Here is an 18360-nt window from a genome sequence, read left to right as displayed (position 1 = left end):
CCCCCCCCCCGCCATAGATTACCAAAAAAACGTCGCCGCTTATTTTCCGCGATTTGGATTTGATTGATTTTTTTTTTTTAATTGTGCAACTTGTAACAAGAAACTTAACAAATTACTGCATTACAACCTTTGATTAAACATACAACAATTGTGACTACTATTATGAAGACTAGCATCCTAGACTAGGGGGATGAGAATAGTCACTTCGGCTGTCGAATGGCTTGAAGTTGAATGAGAGTGTGTTAGTTTGAGAAGAGGGATGATTGTATCATTTTTGTGACTGAGAATTGAGATTTTACATATCAGTTTTTCCTTTTTTTACTTCTAGTCTGAAATTTGACAAGCTCTGGCTTTGTTTTTTTTTTTTTGGTACCCCAATCCAATCCATGAAAATTTCCCACCTCTTCAACTTGATCATTCATTCACATCTTGAAATCTATCAGAACTCATCTGTTAGTGTTTGGTTACCTAAAGGAGAATGGACTGTCCCCGTTTATTGTTTTATTTACAGTTTCAGTTTCTTAAATATATTTTATAAAGTCTCCAGAAACTTCCCACCCTCTCTCTCTCTCTCTCTCTCTCTCTCTCTCTCTCTCTCTCTCTCTCTCTCTCTCTCTCTCTCTCTCTCTCTCTCTCTCTCTCTCTCTCCCTCTCTCTCTCAGTAGTCTCACTCTCGTCATTTCTTGTGACTCATATCTTAGTGCTCCTGCAAATAGTAGATGTTACCATTGATAAACTACAACTACTACTACCACCACCACCAGATCATTATTACCGCTACCACAGCAACCTCTACATCGTTATCAAAACTATAGCAACCACCACCACCTTTACATCATCCTCGTCCTCGTCATCAACACTACCACCAGTATTACAACCACAACCACCACATCATCATCATTACTACCACTACCACAGCTACCACATCATTATCAATACTATATGACAACCACCACCACCTTCAATGAACTACCACTACTATTGCAATCACTACCACTGCATCATCAGCATTTCTACCTATGTCACAGCTACTTCCACACCGTTATCACAGCAACCATCACCACCATTATAATCCTTATCGTCATCACTACCACCACTACACCCACAAGCACCACATCATCATCACTACACAATAACAGACACATCATTATCGTCAGCGAAGCGCAAAATAATAATAATAATAATAATAAAATAATAGTTCATTTATATTTTGCGCCTAATCCTCTATACAATAAAGCTCAAGGTGCAAAATAACGAAACATTTGTTGCAGGCTACTACTGCAAATACAGAAAGAACCCGAACAGAGCATTTACAGTAGTACTGCAAATAACGAAAATGAATGCTATCCACCATTTGCATTACTACTGCAAATAGTGGTGGCTTTTTTCATTAATCAAACTAATATAAAAGCATTAGTAGAAATAATAATATAATCCTCAAAACAAATTTACTTCACAATGCAGATATCTTTTTCAAACTAAAACAACAGGAAACATCATGTTTTAATGTATTGTTGAAATTGAGACTGATTGCAAATGTACCCACATCTAAGAACTTGACAAAGTTACTCACTCGAACCACTCACTCCTCCTTCAATACATTTTATATTATGGACCTATTCTCTTTCACACAACATTCCTCTTTTTCACCCCCCCCCCCCTCTCTCTCTCTCTCTCTCTCCTCTCTCTCCTCCCTCTCTCTCTCTCTCTCTCTTCTCTCTCTCTCTCTCTCTCTCTTTTTTTTTTTTTTTATCCAATGTTACTCAACAGCAGCGAGTGAGGTGATTGAAGGGTAACATTTTCAAAATGTAAACGTTTTCTCACAATCTTACTTATTTTGACAAGAAATCTTGCACTTTTTCTTGTGTTGAGGTTGGCAGCCCTGCCCAGCTTTCAAGTTTTGGTTGAGTGTGTGCCGTTTTTTTTTTTTTTTGGGGGGGGGGGGGTTTCCATCTTAGGACGATTGATAAGCATATTTTTTGCATCTTTTTGTCTGTATTGCATGCATATTTACTTGGTCCTGATTGATTTATTCATTCATTGTTATAATGCATGCAGGACCAGGTTGTCACCCACTCAATCGGCAGTACTGTAGCCTTTGTGAACTTTGGTAGAGAGATTGCGTAACTGAAAGCAAATTTTGTTTGATGTGCACGTAATTATGCGTCTGTAGGCACCGCAGACCCACACTCACACAACACACACAGAGCTCTCTCTCTCTCTCTCTCTCTCTTTGACAGAGACAACGTTGTTCATGTGTTCATTTTACACCTGAGTACAGTGAGAGGATGTGAGTAAAGAACCTTTTCCAAGGACTCAACTATGCTCCGAGTGAGGCTTGAACCCATGACCTTCCGATCCGAAAGCGAGTGTCATACCACAAGACCACATAGCCGTACTAATAATCCACTTTGCTTGACAACCTTCTACCCTTGTGTAACCATTTTTTATTCTTCTTCTTTTGAAATGATCCCTCCACACTCTCCTATGTCTATGAGCTGCGATTTTAGATAAATGAAAGGAGACCAGTCAGACTTTGTAGAAATCAATATCTCGTGATATCAGGCCATCAAAGTTAAACCTTTGTGATCATAGACGTGTGTGTCAGTGGTAACAATACAATCACACACCCAGCTGTGCCAACTTTGCTTTGCATATAAATACGTATTCTAATTCATTTTTGTTCATTGTAATATTTTAACTGAAGATTGTATGACTTATAAAAGTTCTATTATTTTAGCATTTTTAACATCCACACACTCTTTTAGTGTACTGGAATTGAAGACTTTCTGTTTCTTGACTTGGAAGTTCATCTAGGGAGTTCCGTATTTATCTGGCTGGGCAATATCAGATTTATGCATGACTTGGATTCTGCTGGACTATTTATACCATCTATGAAGAGTAAGTTTATTATTCACAAACTTTAGTATCGATTATAAATATCGCTAGAATGGTCTAATTGCCCTTGCCCATCATCAGATTTAGCCCAATAATAGTCTTTGAAGGAGTGTACGCATTCTTTACTTACTTTTACTTTACTGTTACAGCTGTAGTCAGGCTAGTTGCCTATCAGCCGGTTGTTATTGTCTTCAGTGCTTATTTCTTCTTTTTCGTTGTTTTCATGCTCATATTGCAATTGAGTCAGTTTTTGGTGCATGGAACCACTCAGATGTAAGACAAAACTTGTAATTTCTCCAAACTTTGTCCAGTCTGTTTTTGAAGGCATTCAAAAAAAATCTGACTTATTTTGGCTTTCCGTTGTACACATTTCCATGGGTCATGGTTGCAGATCTGTCTTGTACTAGTACGAAGAAAAATTGGTAGAAATACGAATGTTTGGTTCCAGCTACAGAACTGCATTCGCCTCTTTAACTCAATAAATCTTGTTGAAAAGGAGAGTTTAGTTCCTTGGATTGTTGTAAAAGGACTTTGGATCATGCTGAAGGCAAATTCGTTATTTCTAAAGTTGTTTGAAGTGACTTTTTCTTTCCATTTGAAACTACGATTTTTATATATATTATATATTATATCAGAGATCAGGCTCGTCATTTTTCTTGGAATATTTTACATCCCAGAGTCCGGCTATGAGGTTGGAGGAATCGATAGAAGCATGCAACTCTGTCAATACAATGTGAGACTACTCTCACTCTCATCAGTTTGTTTGTTGTTGTTGTTTGTTCGTTTGTGTTGTTTTCTGTTGTTTGTTTTTTTTTTTTTGGGGGGGGGGGGGTTTGTTCTTTGTTTTGTATTGTTTTTTTTTTTTTTTTTTGTTTTTATTGTTTCAAATAAATGGCTTTTCGTTGCTGCTGTGCTTCACTCTATCCCTCTCTTATTTCTCAGTTTATTGGATCCAATTTGATCCATGTGAAAGTTGGATACAGGATACCGTTCATTATGTAGTTCCAATGTTGAATTTCAATGGTTGTGTTTTGTTGTTTGACCAATCTGTAGAAATAGCAGGGTTGCCTGTTTGTTTTTGCACAAACTGCCAAAGGAATCGTAGAACATGCCAAACACACTTTCTGCGAAATTTCACAATAAATATGAATCTTGACTTTCTCATCACGCAGCCACGGAATTGTCACTTTTTATTGACATTTCAGGGGTGACATTAAATAAATGCATTTTCCCATTGTATATGTAAAATTATGGGATCCTAATAACGAAATGCCATTTCTAGTTTTTCAATGCCGAATGTCTTCAGAAGACGCCAACGTTTGGGAATTTGACATTAAAAGCGCCAAAATGGCAACCCTGAGATCTTATTCTTCTGAGCGTTTGTCAATGTGCAGTGTATCGTGGAGAGTGGAGAGGGAAGTTTGATGACGTGTCCTATTCCACTTCCACCCTCCAATCCTCACCCACTCTCCTCAAGTCGTCGTTTCACTCCTGTACGCTCTGACGACGACATTCAATAAATAGCGTTCGGGTTTTCCCTTTCCCTGTGGTTTGGCGATGGGCTCGTATTTCTGTCTGTCTTTGGAATAGAGTTGATGACGTCATGTACATTCATCGCGTTTGGATCGAAAGGTCACCGGTTCAAATCCCGAAGGAGGGGGGGGGGGCACATTATTATTGTTAATATTGTTATTATTGTTATTATTATTATTATTATTATTATTATTATTATTATTATTATTATTATTATTATTATTATTATTATTATTATTATTATTATTATTATTATTATTATTATTATTTATTATTATTATATTGTTTTTGTTGTTTTGTTTGTTTTAATGTGAGAGCGCCTGTGGTGTAGCAAATACATATGTAAAGGCTTGTGATCTTATATAGCGATTTTTATTGCGTTGTTTAACAATCCAACTTACATTTTCACAAATTGCAACCAAACAAATTCTATGTCCAAAAATATTCAAATAAAAGATGGTGAGCACAAAAGGTTTAAAGTGTGCAGCTCATGGTCAAGTTGAATCCTACCCTTTTCCTCGAAACATCCTCTTTTATCCCTATCAAAATTTTACCCACAGTTCCATTGTTTCCACGCCCCCTTGCAGTTTTGGCAGTTCCCTGTCAGTCTATAATCCAACCCCTAAGAGTAAGACCAAATCATAATCAAACCTGAAACGTCAATTCCTACATATTGGTGTTAAACCCGCCTTTTATGATATAATATTACTTTTGGTAAACGTTAGTTCAGTACGCCCAAATAATCTGTACGCCCAAATAATAAATTCCAACTATAATTTGATGCTATTATCCCCAAATACCAAGTAACACCGATCAAAGAAAGTAATTTTCTAGTACTCAATATAATGACCAATCCTTTAACTTTGAAACGTAAAACTGACCTAGACTACTCAATATAATGACCATGTTTAACTGATATACAAGCACTGTGAACTCATTAAACCCACTTGCTATAAGCTAACTCTCTTACATACGCCCCTTTCTTAGAATTTAAATTGACTTTAAAACAATTTCAATTCAAAAAAATTACAGTGAGAGATTAATATATATGTAATGTCCAACTAAAATGTAATAAATAAATGTTAAAATGATAATACTTATACCAGTTAAATATTTAAAAACTTTAAACTTTAAATTCAAAAACACCAAAGTTGATTACAACATTCATATATATCAATTATAGGTTTTATAGTATTACAACATTGATAAATTCACAAACATCAAATTTGATTACAACATCTAAATAGATATATATATCGATTATAGATTTTTTTTTCTTTCAAATTACAACATCAACAGTAAGGTATCTATCATTTAAAAGTGATTAAAATTTAAATTTACCAACACGAAAGTTGATTAAACATTTATATATTTATCGATTATACTTTTTAAGGCATTACAACATTGACAGTAAGATATCAAGTAATTAAAAGTTCAAAGAAAAAATATCTTTTCACCTTAAATTCCATCTTCATAGCAATAAAAGTGTTTAATTCTCGTCATATCCCATCACACATAAATAGTATTGTGTGAAAAAGGATGGTTCAAATTCCATTTGTGATATACTCACGTTGTCTTATTCAATCTCAAATTCAACTCTTCACGACATGGGTGATAATCTCAGCTTCCATGTATGTCTACTCATTTACTGACATATCAAAACCAGTACCTTGTATATTCCCTTATATTGTATGATTCCATTTAAACAACATTATTACATTAATTCCTACTTATAATATGTGGTACAAATAATGTATTATAGACATCTAGATCCATATACGAAGGATTACATTTCAATTAGTAATAAAAAATATTTAAAAATAAATCATAATAATAGCATTATCATCATTTTAAAATTCAAGTTGAAGTTATTATCATTCATTGTTCATTGTTGATGTTTCAATTTTTTAAGCTTTTTAAGTCATGAGGGTGTAGTTTACAACTACATTGATATCAAATTGTTCTTTGTGGTCATCCATCAGAGGTCACATTTCTCAGTAATCCGTTCGTTTTGAGAATGGTCATCCTGTAAAAATTGTCAGTAATTGTTAATTAAGTCATTGTCTCCATTTAGAATGAGTTTTCATGCAATGAAAAAAATATATCAACTATAAGAGTTGAGGTGATTGTATCTAGTCTACGTGTTGCATTGTTGTGTGTGTTGTGGTCACTGAATAGCCCAAGTGTCATAAATTCACTTTAATTATTGTTAATTAATTAAAAACTTTTTCCTCTGTAAATGTCTTCGAATTATCACCATAATGTCTTCACATTCAAATATTTAGTGTTTAATAAATAATCAGACATTAGTCTGTCCGACTTGTTCACATCACATATTTAGTGTTTAGTAAATAATCAGTCATTAGTCTGTCCGACTTATTCATATTTAGTACAGTGTAAATAACTAAATAAGTAAAATCTAACACAGTATGTGATTGTGGGCTGTTACTAAAGTGACCAACTTTTGCAATTAGTGTGTTGTATTTGTTCGAGTCTTTTGAATTTGGGACGAAAAAAGACTCTACAGGTAGCAAACGTATGCTTAACCTGTTGGGTTGTTTCTTGGTCTTGTGACGTCGCTGTAATCCATTCATCTCCGGCATCTGGGTCGATTTTCCTCGTAGATATTTGTGGTTGTCTTGTGTATACGTTGAGTCTCATTGTAGATGAAATTGTAAAAATTCAAGATTAACTGTGTGCGAGATCTTGAATTTAAATGAAGTTTGACTTATCCAGCAAGTCAAAAGAAAGTTGTGAACTCAGCCATGTGTTGACAAAGAGTTCGTGTGTAGTAGTCGACAGAGGTCGTGTGTTGTAATTGTCTGTGTTTGTTGATCGAGTTTCGATGAGGTGGCATGTGAGTACACACCAGGTAGATGATGTAATCTGTAGAGTACCGGTGGGTGACGTGAGTCCAAACACCAGGTAGATGATGTAATCTTGCAGAGTACCGGTGGGTGATGTGAGTCCACACACCAGGTAGATGATGTAACAATAACGTAGTCTAGTAGTGTATGTAGTAGGGTTGAATAAGGTCAACAATATTTTCGTTATTTGAACGCAGGTTGTTGAATATCATACGATAATGAATCCAAGGAAATCGCTCATGTGGCGTTTTGCGATACTTTTTCCTGCATTGTCTTATATACATATAGCCTTTATCTTTTACAATGATACTAAGACAGGCGTTATTATAATATTCAATGTTTATAAGTTGTAGATATGGGTGCTGCACACTTGTATATTGACATAAGTTTAAATTTGAATACGCTCACCACTGCATATGAAGGAAGTAGTATTGTTCACAATTGGACATCATTTTGTAAAAACAATCGTATCTTGAACGTTTACGTAATTATTGACGACATACATCGTTGGGTATTGTTGTTGTAGAAGTAAATACAAGTAATCCAATTGTTCAGTAAAGAATGTAAATATAAAAAGGTTCATGGAAGAAATCTGTGTTGATACAGATATTATTTTATAAATTCTGTCAAGTTTGTATAAGTTGAAAGGTACGTTGTAATTGAGGTTGCTGTGTAGTTTGTAGTCTGTAGATTGTGTTGATTCTGGACGTATCAATGGCGTAGTGTTTTGTCGAGATGCTTACTCCATTTCAAGGTATTCGTGGATAGACCAAAGGGATTAGGACATTTCCAGACCTCTGTTGTGGCTGTGTTTGAGTTGCCTCTGTCGTTGTCGCCGTCATTAGCGTTTCAGTCACTTCCGATTCATCAGGTGTGTCTTGTTTTGACATCGCCATTACTTCAGTTGGGTTCAAACTTGAATTTTCCCGCTTACTCAATCCCTTTCCTAACCATGATAAGACTTTAGGCACAATTATATCCCGTTTTAACAAGCCTATTCCAACCATTATTATGACAGCTAATATACTTCCTGCTAATAATGCAACTAATTTCCACAAAGTTAACCCTTCACTAATGGTGGTCTCATTCATTGCATTTATATCATTTATCAAACTAGACATGTCAATGTCAGCAACGTTATCCAAGTTCTTTATATCCCATGTTTGATTATATTTATTTATCACCCTGTTCAGAGGCTCCCACAAAGTATAGAATGAACCAGAAATTTTCATTTTGAGTGCTGAGAAATTTGCTCGTACATTAATGGTGGAGTTCATTGTGTAATATGAGGGAAGTGTAACATAATCACTATTAGCAGTACATCCTAAAGGCAATTTTACGACATCAAGTGGAGGTTTTGTACGTAATGTAAATGAACTAATCGTTTTGTCTTCGCAAAGTATTGTAAATCGCAATGGAAATACTGACGTTACAATCCACAGACCCTGAGAGATATATTTAGCTTGTGGAAGGTTTTCATTAGAACTTACAGTTACCTTACAAAGCTTTTTAATATTTTCTTTGTTTTCCAAAAACAACGCTATAATACAAAATTTACTAACATTAATGGGGTAAATCGGACTTTTGAATTCGCAATACGGCAATTCAGGTTTTGCACACGTGTCTGCTTCAATTCGAGATAACAAAACGTATTTAGTTTTCTCTTTATTGATCGCAATAGCATTAGCTTCTAGTTTATATTTTGCAACCATAAACTTAGAATTATATTGATAAGTGTTCGTGTCTTGTGACAACATATTAAGATTTGGGATTGGTAAATTATGGACCGCAAAGATTTCCATTTTTCTTCCATTATTTACTAGTGGTACAGAAATCATAATCAAAAGGTTATTGTCTTCAAAGCTTGTTGAACATGACAATATTTTGTAATAATTCCATAATTGTGTCAATGGATCTATTGGCAACGTTAATGATAATGGCAAATTAGATTTTATTTCCACTAACATATTTATCAGTAACTTTGGTGGAAGCACTGATGGAGATAATTTTCCCATCGACACTACAGCAATCTGTAATTGCAAATTTTCCAAACGTGCTATTGTTTCTAACATCATTTCACGAATGTCGTTAGCAATTTTGTCTAATTGTATATAGACACTCACAAAGGTTTTAAAACCTCCCAAATCGGTTTTTAATTCACTGTAGCCTTGATTCACTTGTTTATATAGTCGAGCAAGTCCAACATTTATTTTATTAATTCTCACTCTATTTTTAACTATTTCTGCATGCGACATGTTAATGAAAGACAAACTTTCTTTAACAATATGTTGGATTTTATTTTGACTTTGTTTCAACTTTTTCATCGCCTTCCGAATATTTCTTAAATCACTTTCACTCGTAGTACCAAATAAAAAACTCATTGCCTTGCCTACGAAGGGAAGCAATGATCTCTTGTTCCTTTGATTTAAAGATTTGTAACTTTGAAAACTATTTGTTATTTCGTATTTCATGTTTGTTATATGCTCCAGTTCATGTTTGATAAATTCAAAATGAACCCGATATGGTGGTTGCATCCTTCCTATGTCACTTTTTATTGCCCCGAAAACTAATTTTTCTAGCTGTGACGCCTTCTCAGAGAAATCGTTAATTAAATCTTCATACGGTTGTAAACTTAGGACCAGCGTTATGATCCATGAACTTCGTGAGGAACTGATTTCCTTTACTTTGTCAAACACAACATTTTCTTTGACCACAATAGCTTTGGTTAGAAACAGGGAAAGGTAAAGGGTAATGAACACCGACTGATGGTTCGTGCCCCACCTGTGGACAAGTACAAACATCAACTTAAATCACACCATTCATAACTCAAGGTTATTGGTAGTACATAATATTAACTTCATAAATATTACATTTATAGAGGTATCATTAATACTGTACAGTTATAAATCATAACATAAAAGATAAAAATTTTGATTCTTTTGTATGCTTCGTCAACGTTCTTCTCGTCCGATCGGTACTTTCTTTAAGAAAATAATATTCTTCTCATTTTCCCTTTTTTTTTTTAAATTTTTTTTTTAAAACTGATACTTTACAAGCTAACCGCTTGTGTCACAATCATTATCAGCTGTCTGACTTTTCAGTCTTATTTTATAAACCGGTATTATTTTCTTTACATTCACTTTGAAACCTCTTAAAATTAAATATTCAGTCTCTTATATATATTTGACAATACAGTCTGATTATAATTCGTAGTTTCTTATATATTTGACAATACAGTCTTGATAACTTTGCAAATATCATCGACTTTGCGAGTCGAAGTAGCAATTGGTCTATTTTTACACTGGATTTCATGAACATTTTTTCTGCTCCTTGTGTTTTTATAAGCTTTTGTTCTAAGTCGTTTTTGTAATTCGAACATAGGAATGCCATCTTCAGATTGATCTGAATCGTCCAAGACTTTACGTTTATTAAACGTTTTCATAATACTATCTTCTTGTGCTGGTGTACCTATCATAGTGGTAGGTTGGTTGGATTCATAATCCATTATCTCTTCCTCATCAGCTAGATTTTCCTCTTCATTATCAATCAAATTTTCGCTATCATTATTCACAAAATTTGGATTTGGTTCGTTTAATTTTGGGATATCAGTTCTCTCATTATAATCATAAATGATAGTGTTTTGACTACTGTCTGAATCATTACTTTCGTTATCACTATCCTCCGGTGGTGATTCTGCAAGTGCTGCTTTACGTAATATTCGTCCTTGTTGTGGCTTTATTTGCCATTCAAGATTTGCTAATCTAAGATCATTTGCATGCGCTTTTATTATCCTGTTAGTTAATTGATTTTTTATCAAAAAGGATACTGGTGTTGTTTGTTTAACTATAATGTGATGGGTCAGCCAATTATTTTCTAGTTTGCTGGATTTAGCATGATTTCGATAATATACAGGATCTCCTACTTTAAGTGTTACGTCCTTTCTGTTTTTATTTATGACTGTATTTTGTTTACGCCTCGCTTCTTTCGTGTTCTTTACAAGTGTCATAAACGTACGATGTTGATTTTCTAACGCGATTTTATGGAATTCCTCACCTTCGTATTTTCTTCTGGGTTTTAACACATTGTCTAGAGGGAGTACTGGGTCTCTATGGTATAACAAAAAAAATGGAGACATTTTTGTGGTTTTCGAAACATTAGTGCGTATTGCTAGCAATATATTATTCAAGTGTATATCCCATGTGTCAATATTTTCCTGCATTTTTTTTGCTAATAGGTCATGCATAGTCCTATGACTTCTTTCAACTTTACTATTTGCTTCGGGGTGATAGAAACTTGTTTTAATATGAACAATATTTAAATATTCAAGAGTTTCTTTAAAATATTTATTATCAAACTCTCGTCCGTTGTCTGTAGTAATTGATAATAAGCATGAATGTCTAGGTATTATTTCTTCTAGCAAAAGGTTTATGATACTGTCAGCCGTCTTATCTGGCACTGGAAATGCCTCCGGCCAACCTGAATATTTGTCTATAAAAGTTACAATATATTTATTTCCTGACAACGTTTGTTTGTAAGGTCCCGATAAATCTAAAGAGACGCTTGCCATAGGATAAGGTGGGATATCTGTATCTTGTATCGGTGCTTTTTGTTGTTTCATATTTCTTACTTTACATGTCACACATTCTCCTAGAATCTCATGTAACTCCTTATATAAATTTGGCCAATAATATTTTAATTTTATAGCATCGAACATTTTTCCTACTGACATATGCCCATTTGAATGATGGTACTGTTTAATCACATGTTGCTTTAAATGCTTTGGCACATACAGTCTTAATATTGGATCCTCATCTACTTGTGAAATATAATATAGAATGTCATCAACTACGATGAATTTATTATATAAAGAAGTATCAGCTGTTCCATCTGTTAATTTTGTTTTTATTTCTACTATATCTGAATCCTTCTGTTGTTCATCTTTTATATCAAAGTCGGGTAACGTAGGGCGTTCGTCATTATTTTCATCATGGACTTCGACATTTATAAATTCCTCAGGATTAAATTTATTTGAATTTAAAGTTGCGATTTCAACAGTGGTATCTTCATTTTCTGGCGGCGATCGAGATAACAAATCGGCACATACATTTTCTGATCCTTTTAAATATTCTATTTCACAGTCATAAGAGTTTATAGTTAACGCCCAGGCTTGAATTCTTCTATTTTTCTGTTCCGCACTAAACAAATATTTTAAAGGCTGGTGGTCTGTTTTTATTACAAATTTCGCATTATATAAATAATAATGTAATTTATTCAGGGCATAATGAATTGCAAAAGCTTCTTTCTCTGAAGTTGAATATGACTTTATTTGTGACTGCGACATTTTATGACTTAAAAAGTATATTGGTTTTTCACTGGAAATGCCTCGTATACACTCTTTTTCATCTTCACAACTTTGTACTAGAACTGCACCTACACATGTATCTGAACTATCAGTATACAAAATGTAAGGCTTGTTTGGATCAGGGTACGCGAGCAATGGAACCACAGTTAAACTATCCTTCATATAATCAAATGCTCTTTGACAGTTTTCATCCCAATTAAAACGTGCATATTTCTTTGTCAACGAGATGATCGGCTCGGCTATTTTAGCAAAATTTGGAATGAAACGCCTGTACCAACTTGTCAAACCTAAAAAACTGCGTGCTTGTTTTACACTCGCTGGAGGTTTCAACGATTTAATCGCGTTCACCTTTTCAGTATCAGGTTTAACTCCTTTGGTGTTTATTATAAAGCCTAAATACTTAGTCTCTGATTGTGCAAAACTACATTTGGATAATTTTAGTCTCAAATTATGTTGTAAAAGCCGATCAAACACTAATTGGATATGGTATAAATGATCTTCCAGTGTTGATTTTGTATAAATCAATATGTCATCTATATAAGCGGTTGTAAAATGTTCATACCCTATCAACAACTTATTTATCATACGTTGAAATATGGAAGGTGCGTTCTTTAAGCCGAATGGTAAAACGTTAAACTCATATTTACCTTTAAAACATGAAAATGAGGTTTTCGGAATGGAACTTTCACACATTGAAATTTGATGAAATCCAGATTTTAAATCAAATAAGGAAAAATACTATCTTTTAAATTACCAATTATATCATCAATCAGTGGAATAGGATAACTTTTTATTCTCACTATTTTATTCAATGCCCTAAAATCAATGCACATGCGTGGTTTCGGTTTATTACCCAAACCATCTACTTTCTTTTCTACAAGAACTACCGGAAAATTCCATGGGCTAAAACTTGGCCTGATAATTCCCGCACTCAACATTTCATCTATCGTGTCACTAACATTATCTCTCTGTGATAACGGTATTCTATACGGGCGCAGGTTAATGGGGTCATGGTTACCTGTATCTATGTCGGCTTCTAATAGATCAGTACATTGTAAATCTGAATCATCAAACGCAAATACATTTTTATTTCTGAGAATCATTTCTGTCACTGGCTTCTTACATTCATCATTTACTATAATTTGTTTAATGAATTCCTCATCCGACTTAACTTCGGTTTTTGGGTTTAATCGAGGACAATCAATAGCGTTAACCACGCTCACCTCTTGTATTTTTCCAATGATACAACCTCTTTTCAACCGAACATATTTATTTGATAGATTTATTAGCTGTAGAGGAAATGTTCGTTTTTTATTCAATCTAATTATTGATGAGCTTATTTTAATTTCTGGCTGTTCGCTTATAAATCCCCTGTCTAACTCTATAATTTCATAACTTTTCTCCTCATCAAAATATGGATTTTTCTTTATCCTAGCCTCTACTAGATACACAGTTTTCGGTTTTATCTCTATGGTTTTTGTTAAACGAGATACTGCTGACACGTGAATATCATTTTCTAGCGGAACATAGGCATTCTGTATTCTCATTTTCCCTAGATCAAAATATAATCTAACACCATTTTTAACTAAAAAATCCCTACCAAGGATTATACTCCTATTCAAATCTGAAACTACAATAAAGCTGTGTTTTAACCTAATGCCAGCTATTTTAAAATCTAATTCTACTTCACCTAAAACATTTAGATTAGAACCATTTGCAGAACACAATGTTATGCGTTTTCTTTTTAATGGTGTTTTATACTTAAGACTGTTATAAACTCGCTGATTAATTATACTAAGTTCTGATCCCGTATCTACAAGCGCTCTTATTTGTGCTTGTTGTATTTTAACGAGACAAGAATTTGGGTTATTTGAAACATTTAAACTGTAGACTGAATATTGAGAATTATTTTTTCTCCCCAAAGCGGTTTCGCTCTTTGAAGAGTTTTCTAGTTTTTTGTGTTTGGTTTATTAAACGTCCTAAAAGTTCTGTTGAATTCATGAAAACTTTGTCGATTCGGCTTATCCCATTCCTTGTTCCGATCAAAATTACCACCTGAATTTCCACGTCGATTATAATTACTGTAGCCACTTTGTGAATTTGAATTCATCGAATTGCCCCTTTGAGCACTTTTCAAACTTCGGCAATCCCTTTGGATATGTCCTAGCTTGTTACAAAAGTAACATCGGATAGGCTGATTTCTATGTCTTGTGTCATTAGTCACAACATTAATCTCCCTTCTTCTGCAGTTAACAGCAATATGTCCCTGTCTGCCGCATATTGTGCATACTTTATTTTTTGTTTTCATATATTGGACTTCCATGTCCTCTTCTTTACGCACATTAGAAGAAAATCGAGAAACGAATCTTCTTCTTAAATTTTGCTCCCCTATAGCTATTTTCAAAGCTGCATCTAACGTTTGTGGACTTTCTCTCAATATCCTAAATTTCATTCCATCATCTAACAGTCCGTCTACAAAATAGCTTACTAACTGTCTCTCCACGAGAGTTTTAGTTTCTGCTAAATCCATTCTAACATCTGCAAATGCCTCTGATGCGAGATTAAGCAATCTTTGATTAAATGCAGTAATTGTCTCACCGGGCTTTTGTTTAATCTGCCTTAACAGATTTGTTGCTTGCTCTGGACTCGTAATATTTGAAAAATGAACAGCTAACTCAGCTTTCAAAGCATTCCAAGTCTGTATATTATTTGAATTATCCTTTTGCCAGTGAACAATAAAATCACTGACAGGCCCCTTTGCTGTCATTAACGCAATTTTTATCTGGTTTATATCATTGTAACTATTGAGCAAGCTATATTTTTCAACACTCTTAATCCATTCCGCAAATTTGTGAGAAGCCCCGTCAAAGGGTTCTATCAAGTGACCTACTCCTTGATTTGAGATAGAACTCGACAATTGATCTAGTGTTAATTGTAAATTTTGTACTATTGTTGCTGCATCAATTACCGGATTTTCGGCCATTTTTGTTTGTTTTGTTTCTTAATTAATATCCCCTTAACTAATTCCTTGTATTTATTTATTTATTTACCTTCTGACACCGTGTTTCGAAATAACTTTAGATAACTTGGAGGAGACAGATATATTACGCTCATATATGGTGTAAACGTTTCTACGACAATAACCAATTATTTTTAAACATTTGATACAATGTACTAATTCTCTGTCTTCACTAGTATCCCTTACTGCTATTATTTTATCAACACTATCAAATTTATTACGCCAATATAAAGGTTCCCTAACATCCAAAATTTCTCTACAATACTCATACACTATTATAGTTTTCATTTCTGACTTTATTCTTTTTTTTTTTTTTTTTTTTGTTGTTAATAATTATTTATTTCTTTATTCATTATCTCTTACCAATATTCTTTCAATACACTCGCTGTATATTAAATATTTTCCTTCAAATGCCTCTATTTCTTCCAATGTTAAAGCTATATAATAATAACCTATTTCAGCATCACATAAATCTTTATCGCAATGAATGGACACCGTCTTACTCGTTTCATCTATAACATATTGCCCTAGTTTAATATCACTTATCTCATCGATAATTACGGTTCCTTGAGTATCACTAAAATGAAAAAATTATCTTTTGATAAATATTCTGCTTCCCCAAAAACTTTATTGCAACCCGGGCATCTAATTGTAAAAAAATTCTAAAAATTGTGCCATTTCTTGTTACCAAATAACATAATCACTAAACCCTCCTACAGCAAATCATGTTGATTTCTATTTCCTCGAGAACAGAAACATCCACATCTAATTCTATTTTTAATTTACCCCTTTCTTCACTAGGCCCAACTTCATCGTGATATATATGGTCAATTTTAATATCCCTCAAAGTAATTCCTTCACTTTCTGTTGAACTTAATTCAGTGACTTCTATCCCTCTAATTATTTTTTTACAGTACCCACTTCTATTATGTTTTCCCCGGGAATAAAAACTTTGTCTCCTACTCCTATAACTCCTGATTTAGCTTCAAATGATAACTCCCAAATTCCCTCAAATACAAAAATATAATCCTCGTCTAAATTTTCAGCATAACCTATACTTTTATAATTTTTTGATCTTAATTTATTTTGCTTTATTATTTTTAATTGTGGTAGTTGTTCTGGTTTCATTATATTAAGATAAAGTAATTCAAAATTTTAGCCAACTTCGTTAATTTAAAAACATCTTCACAAGAACACATCCTAGTGTCACGGCACCAAATTAGATACATATGTGGTGTAGCAAATACATATGTAAAGGCTTGTGATCTTATATAGCGATTTTTATTGCGTTGTTTAACAATCCAACTTACATTTTCACAAATTGCAACCAAACAAATTCTATGTCCAAAAATATTCAAATAAAAGATGGTGAGCACAAAAGGTTTAAAGTGTGCAGCTCATGGTCAAGTTGAATCCTACCCTTTTCCTCGAAACATCCTCTTTTATCCCTATCAAAATTTTACCCACAGTTCCATTGTTTCCACGCCCCTTGCAGTTTTGGCAGTTCCCTGTCAGTCTATAATCCAACCCCTAAGAGTAAGACCAAATCATAATCAAACCTGAAACGTCAATTCCTACATATTGGTGTTAAACCCCGCCTTTTATGATATAATATTACTTTTGGTAAACGTTAGTTCAGTACGCCCAAATAATCTGTACGCCCAAATAATAAATTCCAACTATAATTTGATGCTATTATCCCCAAATACCAAGTAACACCGATCAAAGAAAGTAATTTTCTAGTACTCAATATAATGACCAATCCTTTAACTTTGAAACGTAAAACTGACCTAGACTACTCAATATAATGACCATGTTTAACTGATATACAAGCACTGTGAACTCATTAAACCCACTTGCTATAAGCTAACTCTCTTACACGCCCTACATTTAATATTGTGTTTTGTGTAGCTGTTGGCATGGGGAGCCTTGTAGCGCTTTTTGAACGCATTCATTTGATGTATATTTACCCCTTACAAACGCTCTTTTACAGCTGGATGTGGATTTGGATTGGATGCGTCACAATAAAAGAAACAAAGTGAATTTCTTTTCTTAGAAACCCCTTTGATGCTTGTATATAGATAGTATGCGCTTGGCTAAGAAGCTCATAACATTGCCATCCGGAAGTATAACGGACCAACACACAAAACTATGTGTAACCTAGAGTGTTTATAGTCTGGTTAATACAGTTTAGTGAGAAGTACTCATGAACACTGATGGCAAAAAGCAATAACAAAGACCAGAGTGACGTCATCTTCGTTCTTTCTATAGATCCATCTCTGACTCAGGAATGATGCGGTGTTGGATATTTTGCCTTTCGTTGGTCTACGTGTATTACATAAGACTATCTCAGGCTCCCGGTCACACTTTGAACTGTTGAAACACGAAACACACACTAAACGTCTATGTATATATAGATAGTTCGAAGATGACGTCACTTAGGTCTTTGTTATTGTTTTTTGCCATCCGCGTTTATGAGTAATGCTCACTGAACTGTATTAACCTGACTATAAACGTTCATGGATACACAGTTTTGTGTGTTGGCCCGTTATACTTCCGGATGGCAATGTTTTGAGCTTCTTAGCCAAGCGCATACTATCTATAGACAATGATTTTCCTCCCTGCCCGTATTATGTTGAAGACACTGCATTGATTACTTGACACAAGTATCGATCATTTAC

At 34.0% G+C, this 18360-nt stretch overlaps 1 protein-coding gene across 1 annotated transcript in view; it reads left to right on the top strand.

The window, feature by feature from the left end:
• LOC144979493 (uncharacterized) overlaps positions 1 to 18360 on the top strand; it is a 63879-nt gene that overhangs the window by 1270 nt on the left and 44249 nt on the right. The window lies entirely within an intron of this gene.

Source organism: Berghia stephanieae, chromosome 9 (genome assembly GCF_034508935.2).
Source record: "Berghia stephanieae isolate SIO BIC M18660-M18661 chromosome 9, UCSD_Bste_1.3, whole genome shotgun sequence".
NCBI classification, from domain to species: domain Eukaryota; kingdom Metazoa; phylum Mollusca; class Gastropoda; order Nudibranchia; family Aeolidiidae; genus Berghia; species Berghia stephanieae.
Note: the sequence above shows the minus strand (reverse complement) of the source record. Positions and strands in the feature narration are given on the sequence as shown.